This window comes from Aptenodytes patagonicus, chromosome 12, assembly GCF_965638725.1.
Source record: "Aptenodytes patagonicus chromosome 12, bAptPat1.pri.cur, whole genome shotgun sequence".
In the NCBI taxonomy this organism is placed as follows: Eukaryota; Metazoa; Chordata; class Aves; order Sphenisciformes; family Spheniscidae; genus Aptenodytes; species Aptenodytes patagonicus.
The window spans coordinates 6,555,371-6,569,001 of NC_134960.1; the positions used below are offsets into that span (position 1 = coordinate 6,555,371).

General features: G+C 49.0%; 1 protein-coding gene across 5 annotated transcripts in view; it reads left to right on the top strand.

Annotated features, from left to right (window-relative positions):
* Window positions 1-13,631, top strand: part of CANX (calnexin) — a 59,024-nt gene that overhangs the window by 32,752 nt on the left and 12,641 nt on the right. The window contains exon 1 of one of the 5 annotated variants that reach the window (XM_076350244.1): window positions 5,082-5,414. The exons of 1 other annotated variant lie outside the window; for it this stretch is intronic. The gene's annotated coding sequence lies outside the window, so the exon portion shown is untranslated. Of the gene's footprint in view, window positions 1-5,081; window positions 5,415-8,078; window positions 8,117-8,153; window positions 8,197-8,288; window positions 8,310-13,631 lie in introns of those variants that run through there. 3 more of the 5 variants (XM_076350242.1, XM_076350243.1, XM_076350245.1) reach the window with 3 other exon arrangements.

A 13,631-nucleotide genomic window follows, 5' to 3' on the forward strand; every position in this document is an offset into this window, starting at 1 on the left:
CTAACTCTAAGCTATTTGACTTGAAAATGAGAGCAAAGGTTGTCATGTTTCACTTGTGTAACCTTAACCATTCCTTTCGCTCTCATGTCAAGCAGACATTTTCTGTGACTGCCTCTAGACTACCTTCATTTTCCTATCAGCCCATATATCAAAGGAGGCCTCTCATCCCCCAACTTCTGTTTGATTTTGTAATAGCCAGTCAGTTCTGAAATAAATCCCCAGCTCCACAGTCTCTTGGATCTCTACATTAGAAAGCTTCTGCATCTTCTAACTCTGCAGAGAATACTGCACCACTTTTTGCACTTGCACACAGCCACAGTGCTGCTTTTCAATCCGTGACTCACCATTTTCCCTGGAAACATTATTAGAACAGCCGTGTTACATTTAGGATTTTTTAACAATTTCCGGCTTTTCGGCCCGCTTCACTGAAAACAAGGGTTAGGCTAAGCTTAAGGTGGCAAAGAATAGCAAGAACACCATGCCCTTATGGCCACGCTAATCACTCTCCTTACTGCGAACCGGAAGAAAACCCAGTGGATTCCAGATTCTCGCTTACATCTTCTTTGGTTCACATGTCCTTGCCTAGATCTGCTTTAAAAAAGGTTCACTGAATTCTGAAATAACACTAAGCATCTTTTCCTTTCATTCCCCCCTAATCAAACAGCAGCAAAATCTGAACTTGGTAGGTAAGCCTGGAGGACAGGCTCTACTGTTGCCTTGGTCTGAGTCAGGATGGACAGAAATGTTTGGTGTTAATACAAGGAGAAACACAGTCATCAGGTCCCTGTCTCCACTTTGTCATGCGCAAGCAGCTCCAAAGCAGAGCCCTCAAGCTGACGTCGGGGAGGGCGGCAGAGCTCTCACGGGCACTTGCCGGTGACATGGACAGCCTCGACTTCCCATCCAAAAGGTTTTCAGATGTCTACAAAGACAATATGGAAACAACAGGCTGTGTCTCAGGTTCACCCTACACTTCAGGGAGCTCCTGGGAGCAGTCGGCTCAGGTACAACATAAATATAGATATTCTCATGAAAGAAACCTCCAGTACCTCTCCATAGGGCACACCTTTTGCCCATTACCAGATGCTTTCAGGCAAGAGTTCAGACTGACAAGAACTAGCAAACCAAAGGAAATTTTCCTCTGTAACCATTCAAATGAGGGAGGGAATGCATACAGCACTGTAACGTTCTCTTGGTTTTGTCAGCCACAGCAACGCAAGAAAATGCAGCGTATTCCCACAGAAAACTCTGGCAGACCACCAGTTTAGACCCGCTGAGGTCGCCTTCACTGCACACAGCTCCATGCAATAGGCTGGAAGCAGGGGCTAGCCGCGATCCTCCTCTCCGTCCTGCTGCCGCATCCATGCCGACTTTGCTGCCGTCCCTGGCTACAGCGCGGCTTGGCAGCCGGTCACAACGTCCTTAGCACACACGTTGTTCCTGCTGGACTTCAGAGGCCAGGCCAGGCAGGTGCGGGACCACCTCCAAACCCAGCAGCTAATCCTTTCCTAGGAGATGACTATCACAAATACAAGCAGCAGCAAATCCTCTAAACCCTTCACTCCTGGTTGGTTTGCTCCTGGCAACCAGGGATGGAAATCCATTCACCATTCCCAACCAGCTAACGCTGGGCAGCCGGAGCAAGAGGTGCCTGCACTTTTCGGGGCCATTGGCAAAGAAAGCAGCTGAGAGCCCCCACGAGGCAGAGCAATGCTGGAGACACGTCTCATCCCTGGAGGCAGAGTCGAACCCTTACAAACGCAGGGTTTGCTTATTTCCCACCTTCCTTTCTGGCACAGAATGGAGCCTTTTTCTGCAGAAAAGAGGAGGAATTTCAGAGCAACTCTGCAGGGAGGGGAGGGCCAGGCGACGCAGGGAAGGGTGCGACACCGGGCCCCAAACCACACACCCAGCACAAGCGTTTAGCGCCGGCTCGGGAGGAGAAGCCCGGGCTGGGAGGGAGATTTTAATGCATTTTTGCCACCAGAAGGCAGTGGGGAGCTGCAGATGTGAACAGTGGGTGTTCAGCAGGACCTTCCCCTGGGAGAAACAGCAGAAGGAGCCTTTCCCTCCGCTGTGCCCGGTTATAGTCCTCTCGTTCAGCCCGCTTCGCTGTCCTTAGAAAAGCACAGGGGGTTGCAGCTTACCAAGAGAGGCTTGTTATCATTTTCTTTGGAAAATAAATGTGCATCAGAAATTTTTCTGAATAACAGCTATACGAGACAGGAAAATATAAATGTCAGAATGGAAAGCTGGGGATGGTCTCCAGGAGCCGGGATGCACAAGCAGCCACGGGGCAGCAAACGCATCAGCGGTGCTTTAGTTGGGGGTGTTGCAGTCCCCCAGGCGCAGCAAGTGGTGTCCTGCCTGCAAAGGGAGGGATCCCAGCCTGGGACGAATGTGCCGGAGATCTTCTGGCCGCTCCTTGGGCAGAACGTCTCTGGCTGCACAGGACACATCTCCGCCAGGCATAGTTAAGTCAGGCAATGCCCCAGGTAGTGGAAGGAAACGCAGACACCGTACGCAGTTCAGGGATTTGAAACCAGCCCTGGCAAGGCAGCCAGGAGGGAACATCGCTGGCCAGGCCAAGGGGCTGTGCAAGGACCGGAGCTGCCGTGACTGTAGCTTCTGCAGGGCCTCTGGTGGGCTTGTGAGCTTAGTTAGAAGCTGGTGTCAGGAAATGGCTCTTAAGTCATTTCCAATTTATATGGAAATATTTTCACCTGATTACCAACAAATTCAAGTTCTAACTGAGAAATGGACATAAATTCTCAGCACACACAGACTTACCTTGCGTCTCCATCTGCTGAAAAGTTCTTGGGGTGAGCACAGGCATGGACCACCCCTGGCACGCACTACTCCCTTGAGCAGGGATTCTCCAGCACTGTTGTTGTTTTCGGAGGGGGAGCTAAATGTGCAAAGTCACTCTGCCCTGCAGCTCCAATGTATGACCGAGTGGTTAACAGGGATACAGTGAGCGCACAGTAAATCCTTGTTGGCCGATTGCAGCCACCGCGGCTGCAGTGCAGCTGTGCTGTGACCCTCCCTGCAGGCATGTGCTCTCCCTCGCATCTCACGCATGGCAGGGAAGGAGCTATTTCTAGGAAGGGTTTTACCCCGGCAGGGCTCTTTCTCAGAAGCGAGTCCCTCCTGCACATTACTGACTTACAGAGCTCTTGATGGCAATTTAAGAGGTTGCCAAGCTCAGTTTCCCACCTGGGCCATCCACCACAGACAAAGACCCACTGAAATGACTGAAATATTTGTCTCCTGCGATCCAGCCTCTTCAGCGCCAGGAGCTTATGGTTGCGAGAGGGAGAGTGGCAGGTCCGGAGAGGTCACCGAGTTAAGTGCTGCTAATTCCCTGTTTATTGACTTCAGCAAGTCAGGATTAGGATGGGCCAGGGGTGCGAGGTAGCCTTGTGCTGTTTATGTGGCATGTCAGGAATGCAGTGGCTCTACCACGATTTTTGCCTGTTTTTTAAGAAGAGGACGCGGTGGGGCAGGCAGGCAGCTGCCGAGGGGGAGCACTGTGCTGAAGCCAGCTCAGTTACCCCAGGGTTGCATTTGGCCCCGGATGCCTGGCTTCTCGTGCAGGGCTGGAGGTGTTCGTGTCCCCTGAAGCCAAGGGGTGAGCGGGGTGCGGGGCTTCTGGGGAATGCTGGCCATGGGGCCTCGCCGTGCCCTGGAGCAGTCACAAGTTGGCATGGGAGAAGAGACTTCCTGCCTTCATTCCTTCATGGAGCCAGTCAGGAAGTTGTCCTGCCCTTCTCTCTCCTAAATAATAAACCTCTTTCCTTTCTCCCTGTGATATTCTACATTTTAGTGGAATTTCAGTTGCCATTAATTGCACCCAATCAGTCTGTCAAAACTTAAGACGTTTGGAAACTTGACCACTGAGAATTGAAAATGTTTTTTGTTCTTCAAAACAAACAAAAGCTTCCTTGGCAAAACAACTGCTTCCAAACAAACAAACTAACAACAAGCCCTGAAGCAGACAGCCCCCCGGCTGGCCACATGCAAGGCAGTACCGACTCACGGCGGGGGTTGCGTGTTGCTGTACAGACACCGGTCATAGAGGAATTAGCACGGAACCACTAAGCAGCTGGGGGAGAGCAGCTATTCTCAGTCACTATCGGCTCCGGCTGATCTGAAACGCGTGAGCTAAAGCGGAAAGACTTTCTGTTTCAGCACAGCGTTCTCTCTTTTGGCCTCATTGCTAATAACACTCACAGCCCCTCTCTGTGCCCTGGCTCCCAGCGAGCTGTGTGAAATGAGGATTTTGTGCTTTGCAAAAAGTTTTGGGCATTGCTGATGCACTCAGGCCACTAAAGTGGTGGTAGCCTGTTGTTACTGCTGGCAGTCTTTAGCTGGTTGGGAGATGCTGTGTTTGCATCCGAAGGGTAATCTGCATTTCCCTACTGAGGGAGTAACTCCTGTTGCATGCGTTGCAGCCATGCTCAGATAAAAATGCTTCAAGTGTGAGACCCTCAGGGAGGACACAATTCTGGGGATATTTGAGGGCCACTCTCAAGCAAATCTACCTCTGGTCTGTGAAAGAACTGGTGGAAAGGGGCACAGCGGGAACCAAACGGTGCCCAACAAACTGGTGCAATGCCTAAGGGAGCCACAAAAGTTGTGTACAACCCATGGAAACCATCAGGATTTCCCTAGCTTATGTCCAGACCAAACTTGCACCTATTGTCTTGTCTGGGGTAACTCTGAGCTTCTGGGTCCCAGTTTTCTGTAAAGTTCCTGTTCCCAGGGGCACTTCCTTGCTTGTGCGAATGGTATCAGGTGGATGGGTTATCTTCTTCCACCTCAGTCCTGTGCCTCCCCGTCTCCTCCCATCCATCTGCTAGTGCTCTGCCTCTGGTTCTCTGTTGCTTTTTCCTTTTTCTACTTATCTGCCACCTCTTATTACAATTTATTTCTAACACTTCTTACATTCGCGTTTATTAGCTTTGAAAACGGCAGGACTTTATTATTTCCTTTAGACACTTAGCCCACCCGTTTTGGTAATGTCAGTGTATCTTTTCCCGTCCTTTTCTCAGGCGTGCTCTCCAGAGTCGTCATTGTAAAGAAATGTGTTTTCCATGGAAAGCGTACCAGGGCGCATGGACATTGCCCCGTACAGAGATGTGAGCTTGCCTTCCCTCCTGCAGTTCAAAGTTTGAAAGAGCAAAAGTCAGCGTTCTCCCGCTGGTCATCTGCCTTGACTGCCTGCTATCTGTCAGTGTGGTGTCACTAATGTCCCGCAACTCTGACCTGCTTGATTTTCCACACTTCTCGCCAGTTTTCCAGAGGAGAATGAGTCTGAAAAGATCTACTACCAATGTTTGAAATGCAAGGAGAGGCGCTAGCGATGTGGCAATGCCCTGCAGGGATTAAGGAGGAATTCTTCGGAGATCGAGGTTAGAGGGAATTAAGAATGGAAAGTACCGGCTGAAAGCGCGGGAGGTTTCTCTGTCTGGTAAGAGTCAGGGCAAGAAAAGTTCCCAAAAATACAATTGTTCAAAGCTGTGGTTCACTTCCAAACTGACGATTGCCTCTCACCTCTGAGTTGTGCGTACGCAGGCTCTGCCAGCCTCACCACACTGCCCGTTTTCTGCCTTTCCAAATTTACTGCCAAAATCAGAGAACAGCACGCTCCCCAAGTGTTTATCAGTAGAATGAGGCAAATCTCCTGCGGCAAAGGCTGAACACACCTAAATGGTTTTCCTTGACAATGTCGTGTTTGCCATGCGGTATCTGCCGTCCCTCTTTCTTTCATCACCCCTGCCCTGGCACTCCATAGTCTGGTCTAAAAATACCACCTTCTTGGCTGCCAAAGCAGTTAAATCTCTGTGCATGTTCTTCTGTTCCCTTTATCCCTCTTTTTTTTTTTTTCTTTCTGGTTTACCTCTCTCTCTTGCGTTGATTTTGTATTCCTTTTACCTAAGTTCAAACATCTCGAAAATCACAGCGTAGGATATGCTTTTAGCAGCCTCTATTTTTTTTTTTTAACTTACGCTGTTCTGTTCCCCTCGATGACAAAGCAGCACAGGCAGGAGCGGGCTTCAGGGCTGCCTGCCTGTGCCATGATTCAGCAGGTTGTAAAAGGAAGGAATGTCTTCTTTTTTGGGAAAGGGTGGGAGAGAAAGGGGGGGGCATGTGTGACAGGCATGCGTGTGTGTATTTGACTTCCCGGTGCTTGTGTGATTGCAGCAGTAGTATCATGCTGTCCTGCGAGTTATGTTGGAGTTAATAACCTGTTTCAAAAGAGAGGCTTGAAAGATATTTGGTGGAAAACTGGATTTTGCCTAGACTGGGGAGGGAGCCTGCTAAATGATACTGATTTGTTACCCTTTAAAGTATTTCTCCATGGTGTTTTTACTTATTTAAAGCACTTGGTATCTCCTGTGCTGACTGTTGTTTGTGACTGTTTCCCTGCCTGTCTGTCTGCACCTTCTGTTCAGTCTCTGGGTATAGCTCAGTCAACAGGGAGGTTTAGGAGCCAGCTTGGTGGCTTTCTGGAAAAATGTGAGCATTTGATTCCAAACTTCAGTGTAAACAGGGATTTGCTGATTTAATTTATGCTGAGCCTTATTTCTGAGCGCCGGGGCCCTGCTTGCATTGTCCTAACACGGTGGAATTTTCTCTGTGGGGAGACTTATGTTGCTGACTCATTGCATCAACTCAAAACCGATTTATGTTTACAAAACCCCCTCCCTCTTCCTTCTTCGCACCCCTCCTAGCAATACTGAATTTGGTATTCCTACAGAGTACCTCTTATCTGCTGGAACAGGCTGCAGCCCACGGACCACACAGGAGCTTGCTTTAAACTGGGTAGTTCAGATACAGCTTCCCATTTAACTGTTCTCCGCTGGAGCAGCTCAGATACAACTTAAAAGTGGTATTACTGATAGGGTAACAGGACTCTGCTTTCCTCATTGTAAGACCTCGTTCATTGCCATCCCACACTGCCGTGTGTACGCAGCAGGAGACGGGGACTCCTGAAGTTTAATCTTGCTCTGACAGTTACTTGCGTGCTCCGATGCAAACCAGTTACCTCCTCTGGCCTCTCCTTCCCAGTCAGTACAGCAGGGAGAGTTATTTCTGCATTTCCCTGTGCTTCTGTACTTGTTTGGATGTGTAAATGTCGAGCGCTTACACAGTATCTCACCTCGACAGAAAGACATGATGTTAATTTTGGAAGTTATAGCACAGCTTAAAGCTTCCGATATTAAAAAAGGCCTTTAAACAAGAGGCTGCCTCAGCAGCACTGCCATGCTCTAAACATGTTGGAGCGTGTGTCAAACTTCATGGTTTTCTTAAACTTCAGCTTGTAATCGAGCAAAAAATACTAGATGTACTCGATTTTCTGAATAGGCAGGAAAACTTGGCAACCCCTTCCAAGGAGCCAAGGACAGAGAAGACGGAAGCACAGCTGAATTTGCTGTTTAGTATCGTGGTGCTCAGGCACGGGGACAGGCAGCAGCCTCCAGCCTCCCCGGACAGACCTCCCGGCTGAGCCCCCCCCCCCCCGGCACCTCCAGCCGCACAGGCAGACCCAGGGCCCCTCCGCCACGCGGGGCGAAGCGAGCCCGCCCGCCGGGGTCTCGCCTCAGGGCCTGCAGCAGCAGTGGGGCGAGGGCCCCCCTCGGCCCCTCCCCACGACCGGACCGCTACCGTCCCCGCGGCGGGGGGGCCGTGATGCAGCAGGCGGCGGCCGGGCGCGGGCCCTGCCTCAGCCCCCTCCCGCCGGGCGGCCCGTCTCCCGCATCGCTCCATCAACCGCCGCAGCGCCCCTGGACGGAGACCCGTCGGGTCCCCACCCACATTTCAACGGCCTCCCCTCAACCAGCCAATCACCCGACACTTCCTGCAACCCCGCCAACCAATAACAGCGCTCCACGAAGGGCAGAGCCGTTGGGGCGTGTTTTGGGGCGGGCGGGACGTTGACCAGCGGCTCCGCCGACCAATCGAGACGCCGGACTGGCGGCGGGGCGGGCGGGCGAGCACGCTCTTCGCCAATGGGAGAGGCGGAGCGCGGTGGGCCAGGGGCGGGGCTGGCGCGCGGTAGATAGGCGGGCGGCGGCGGCGCTGGCGCTGGGCGCGCGGACACGTGACAGAGGTGAGGGCCGTGGAGGGGAGGGGAGGCCGGGGGCGGCGGCGGCGGCGGACGGGGCGCGCGGGGCTGCCGCGCGGCGGGGGGTGAGTTGCGCCTTCCCCCGCCACCCCCCCCAACCGCCACGGCCGAGGCGGCTCCGCGACCGTTGGGGTGGGGGAGCGGGCCCGCTCGCGGGGCATGCCGGGGGATTGGCGGGGTGAGGCGGCGGGGGAGCCCGGGGGAGCCGGGCCTGCCGGGGGGCGCGCGGTTGGCAGGGCCCGGCGGGGTGGCGGGCTGCCGCTGGGCCTTGGGCGTGGTGGGCGGCGGGTGGCCCGTGCGCGCGCCGTGTGGCGGGGAGGGTGGCGGGTCCCCCGGGAGCCGGGGCGAGAGGGGCGGCCGTGCCTGGGGAGCCCCTGCGGCTGGCGGCGGGCATGGGGCTGCTGCGGGCGCCGCCGGCGCCCGCTGGGCCCCCGTAGGCCTCTGAGAGGCCTGGTGGGGAGCGGCGGGTCTTCTGGTAAGTTCTGGGACCTCTGGGCTGGGGGGCGGCTTGCGGCAGGGCCGCGACTGGAGCGGAGCCGATGGGCCACTCGGTTGCCCCCCCCCCGCGGCGGGGTGGGACGGGGAGCAGCTTCCGAGGGGGAGGGATGCGGGGGTCGGATGTGGATGTGGGCTGGCGGGGTTGGCCTGCGGTTTGGGTTTTACCTGGCTGCTTCTAACGTCGGCCGCTAACGTGTCGAAATAGTCTTGAGCTACCTAAAAACGCTCACCATGAGTAGGCAGCCCCGCAGAGCTATAAGGGGAGGTGGGTGCGGAGCATAGCGTGTGGCCTGGTTCTGGCTGCGCGAGGGGAAGTGGAAGTCTCTGGAAAGGGGAGTGCAAGGCGTGGAACTGGAGGCCGAACAGGTGGGGAAGATTTGGTAATCAAACAGCGAGGGAGGCCAAAGGTGAAGTACGGATGAGGAGACTGCAGCAGCAAGGTCTGAGAATTTTGGGGGCTTAAAATGCGTGCTTTGATTTTTACCGCCTGAATATAATTTGTGTTGGGTGTCTTCAAAATAGTATATAAATGACATCTTAGTTCTCATTTTTGGCTGAGGATTGTATTGTGTGCCTTTAAAACAAAAACCCTACACCTTTGAATTAAAGCATGCGTAGCCTACCGCTTTCTTGTCTGTACTGATTCTAAAGAGTGAACTTTCACATGCAGTTTTGTGGTTAAGAACTTTCTAGGCTGTAGAAAGAGAAATGCTGCAGGTGATTTGGTTGTGAAGGGAAGCAGACATGCAGTAGTAGTAATGGTAAAGGTCCAAACTTTTTTATTATTAGTGTTAAGGTAATTAATGCTGCAGTGTTTCTGCCGAGCATTGTGGAAAACTCTTTCTGGAACTTATTTAGAGTATGTTAGATGTCTGAAAACTAGTCTCTAGGAATGTAATGTATTTCTAAATGCAGTATGTTTACTTAACATTGTCAAGTAAGTATAGCTAACAGACAGGTCTTACGGGACATTTTACCCGATGTGGTTTGGGTTCTTGCTGAAATATTGCAAGGAGATAGCGGAACTATAATAATGTATGAGTTAAATACAGGTTGAAATATGTTACTCTAGGTTCACTCAGATGCACTTGAAATGACTTCAAAAACCTCCTTACTGTTGGTCATGTTACATGAGCTTACCCAAAACACTTAACAAAGCTAGGAAAAGCTTTGCGTTAAACTTTGTCTTTATATTAAGTCTCAGTATTTCTAGTTTAAAAAAAAAAAAGGATGAAGGGAATAATTGTTTAAGTCACAGACAATGTCACAAGCTGTATGTCACAAGTGTATAAGATGTAAACTGCCTCTGGTATCAACTGCCCTCCTAGGAAGGGAAGCCTAATGCAAAACAGCAAGAAAGCTTGCAGCTTCCGTTAGATTACCCTCTCTTTTGGTGTGCTGCAGCACTTCCCCCTAAGTAAATGAATAAATCCTTTACTGAGGATACACTGTGAGTTGTACTTAGCCCTGCCTTTTACTTCCTTTTCTGGCCTTTCATTTTTCTGCCTCTAGTAGTGATTGTGGTGGCAGCCTGTTCTTGCTGGAATCAATTCTGTAGCAGGGCAAACTTGAATTGATTTCTAGGCATGATGGTCTGAAGGATCTTGGGGCATCTCCAAATCTCCCCCCACCTAATGTAATTTTCCTAGCAAGCCCATCTGTTTTATGGTCAAAAGCTTTGCAGTTCTGTCTTTGCCCTCCAAGGACTTACAGTTCTGCAGAATGATCTCTTTGCTGACAAACGGTACATAGTGTTTTTTCCCTTACTGTATCTGCACTTGTTGTACATTATTTTTAGAAACTGGCATATTTGAAATGCTTATGAGAATGAGCTGTGTTGCTGTCACCTTTCACACCTAATCTCTTGCCTGGTTTGTGCTCCTTACAACCCAAACAGAAGGCAGCTTTTTCTGTGGGGCTATCAAGCTCTCCAGGAGAGGTTTGACTAATCCTTTCCAGGAGACTTTCCTCAAATCTTATGTAGCAGTGTATCCTAGCCACCCCCTCCTTTAAAAAAAAAAAAAAGGGGGGGGGGCAAACCACCCCCACACAGAGCTCCTGCCTGTGGCCTCTTGTAAGCAAGGCTGTTCTAGTTTAGCCTTGTCTGCTGTTCATTGAGTTACGATGTTAAAGGCAGAACCTTCACAATGCTGGAAGTTGTCTAGCTGCAAAACTAAGCGTTCAAGGGGAAAAAGTGTTGCCTGCATCATATGAATTGCACAAATATGAATATAATTTTATTATATCCCTCTCAGAGGGGTGGTGAGGTAATGTACTGGTGCTGAAATTACAGTGTTTGGCCACAGAGTTAGTTGTTCAGCTTTGCCATAGAGTGTGGATCTGCCTAAAGACAGGTCTGTCTTAGACAAGTGCGGATGACAGAACTGCACGTGAAATGATGGCATTAAGCTGACTCTGCTGCCAACAGCTTAATTTCCTTTATCCTTGGCCACTTACTTTATCTCACAGTACTTTCACTTGTCCTTTTTGCCTTTGCGTGTTGGATTGGACTGGGGTATTGGTTCAGGGTTAAAATAACATGGCAGAAGGACTTTCAGCCATCTTAAACCAGCTACTAGTTCATCATGAGGCTGTGTAAACAGTTACCCTGGCACTGCAGAGGAGCAAGGATGAGGAAGGTGGAGGGATTGTGAGATGTAGAAATATAGATGCTATTCAGTAGTTCTGACTTTAAGAAACTAGTGGACTATGAAGTAGGGTAGCCAAGCCTTTGCTCAGAAACCATAAAAATCTTATTTGAGAGGGAAAACGAGTATCTGTGTCTCAGCCTTCCTGTTCTTGTCTCCTTGCATTTTTTTTGTGTTGTGATGAGTTTCTTTACTTTTGTGCCTTTAAATTTTTCTTCCATTAATTCTTGCCTTGCATGAGGACACGCATTGTGCTTGCTTTTACTGGTGTGCTTCCACTGTAAATACCATACTGAAATCCAGTATTTGGAACACAGGACTTTGCTAGCAAATTTTGCTCTTTCTATATTTAAGTCATTCAGCTGTCACTTCAGATGCTGCTGAAATAGAAACCACTGATGCTCTTCCAGTTAAATTGCTGAGGTGTAGTTCATAGTAAGTGACTTATTTTTAATAAGACCTATTTAATCTGACTGTCAATTCTTCTAAAAAAAAGTTAGTAGTAAACTAGATAGCCAGTAGCAATTCAAATGTAGCTATATATTCTGAAATATGCAATGTTAAGAACTGGCTTGATGAACCACTCAAATAGATTAGTAAACAAGGAGATGATTAAACTGGTTTTGCAGGCTCTGTTTGACCTGACAGGGAAGTTACTTTCTAAATAGTATGTTCTGGAAGTATGACAGCAAAGGACTTAAACATCCTTTTTGTGGGCCCTTTTGCTGTCTGTCCTCCCCCGGGACATGTATGTTAGAGAGAGTGGTGACAATTCTCTGCTGTATAGGTCAAGTGTTTCCAGTGTCATGCCAATGATTAAGAAGAACTTTCCCCTTTATACCCAGTGAAAGGGGAATTCTAAATAAAAATAAGTCTCTGAAGCTGCACGACTTCCTTTAAAGCCTTGAAATCCAAAGGTAGCAGTCACTTAACCTTACATTTTAAGAGTGCCACTTCTACGGTAATAAGCTGTTCCTGTCTCTGAGTCTCACTCCAATTTGGTTTAGTTTTTACTTTGCAGAAAGTAAAGTCTGTGTAGTGTGGCTGTTCCAGATGTCTATTTTCAGTGCTCTGCTGTAGCTCCTGTAAATTCCAGGGGAAAATGTGTCGGCCTTCTGACAATCAGGTGAACAGTGCTTAAATGTCAGCTATAAATTTTCTAGTGTAGAAGCTGGCTGTGGATGGACCCACAGACGGAGAACAAGTGATTTGTTAGCCCTGGCAGTCTCAAACTCTCTTCCTAGTTAGTACTTTGGTATTATACTGCAGTAGTTTTCCCTTTGATCCAGGTGGTGTGCCAATGTTTGTGTTTGAAGACCTTATAAAAAAAAAAGTAGATGAAGTTTTAGTCATCTCTGACTTGAAACATTGTTATGATGAGAATGAGGGTTGTGCTGAAGTAGAATGGAGATGTTAGATGCTCTTGCCCCTTATGAAAGGGTTCCTTTGTTAAAGGCTTTTGGCAGTTGCGTGATCAGAAATACACTAACCTTCAGAAATATTAACAGTTAAACCTAGAGAAGGGAAGTGCAGGCAGAGTCAAAAATGGCTAATGATGATAATTGCTTGGAAATTGGACACTTCTTCAAGGGAGAAATCTGATCATAATAGAGTAGGTGGCTGTGCATCTGAAGGTTAGATTACATTTTCGGTGACTAATTGAACACCTGTAGTTGCTAGCAACTTAAAGCTCCACTGAAAAATCAGTTTATGCCTGTTTTATAAAAAAACCTGGAGTTTCTTCTCTCTCCCTCCCTGCCCTTTCTATCTTCTATTTAGGAATAACCTAATTTACTAGGGCATAATCATGTTTATGTTGTGTCCCTAAGGATTGTGTGAAGTGAAGTTGAAATTTCCTCCTGTAGCAGTACATTCATTATGGATAGAAGTAGCTTTTTAAATATCGAAAATGTGTGCTTCACTTAAATTGCTCTTCTGAGAACATAGTGTCTTTTATTTCTCATAATGTAGCTGGTTGTATATTGTTAAAGATTAACAGAATAAGGAGCTTGGCCTGACAACTGGCAGTTGCAGGAGATGCTACCAGTCTGTACGCAAGGTGTATGAATGGTAGCTTATGTTGAATTTAGGACTGATTTAATATGTAGGAGGTGTCCTAAACAGCTTTCTGTAGGGATATAAAGTTGTGAATACTGCTTGCCAATGATTATAAAGAGGTAAGGACATGAAACTGGATTAGCTTCTCTTCATGCTTTTAGCTTTCTTTTTTTGGGGAGAAAAAAGCATGCTTGGGAACTTAAATAGTATTTCTACCTTGAAATGAGGTTCAGTGAGGCCTCAAATTCAGACGGAGCATTAACTGATAAATGTAGACCTACAGGGTAGATACCTGT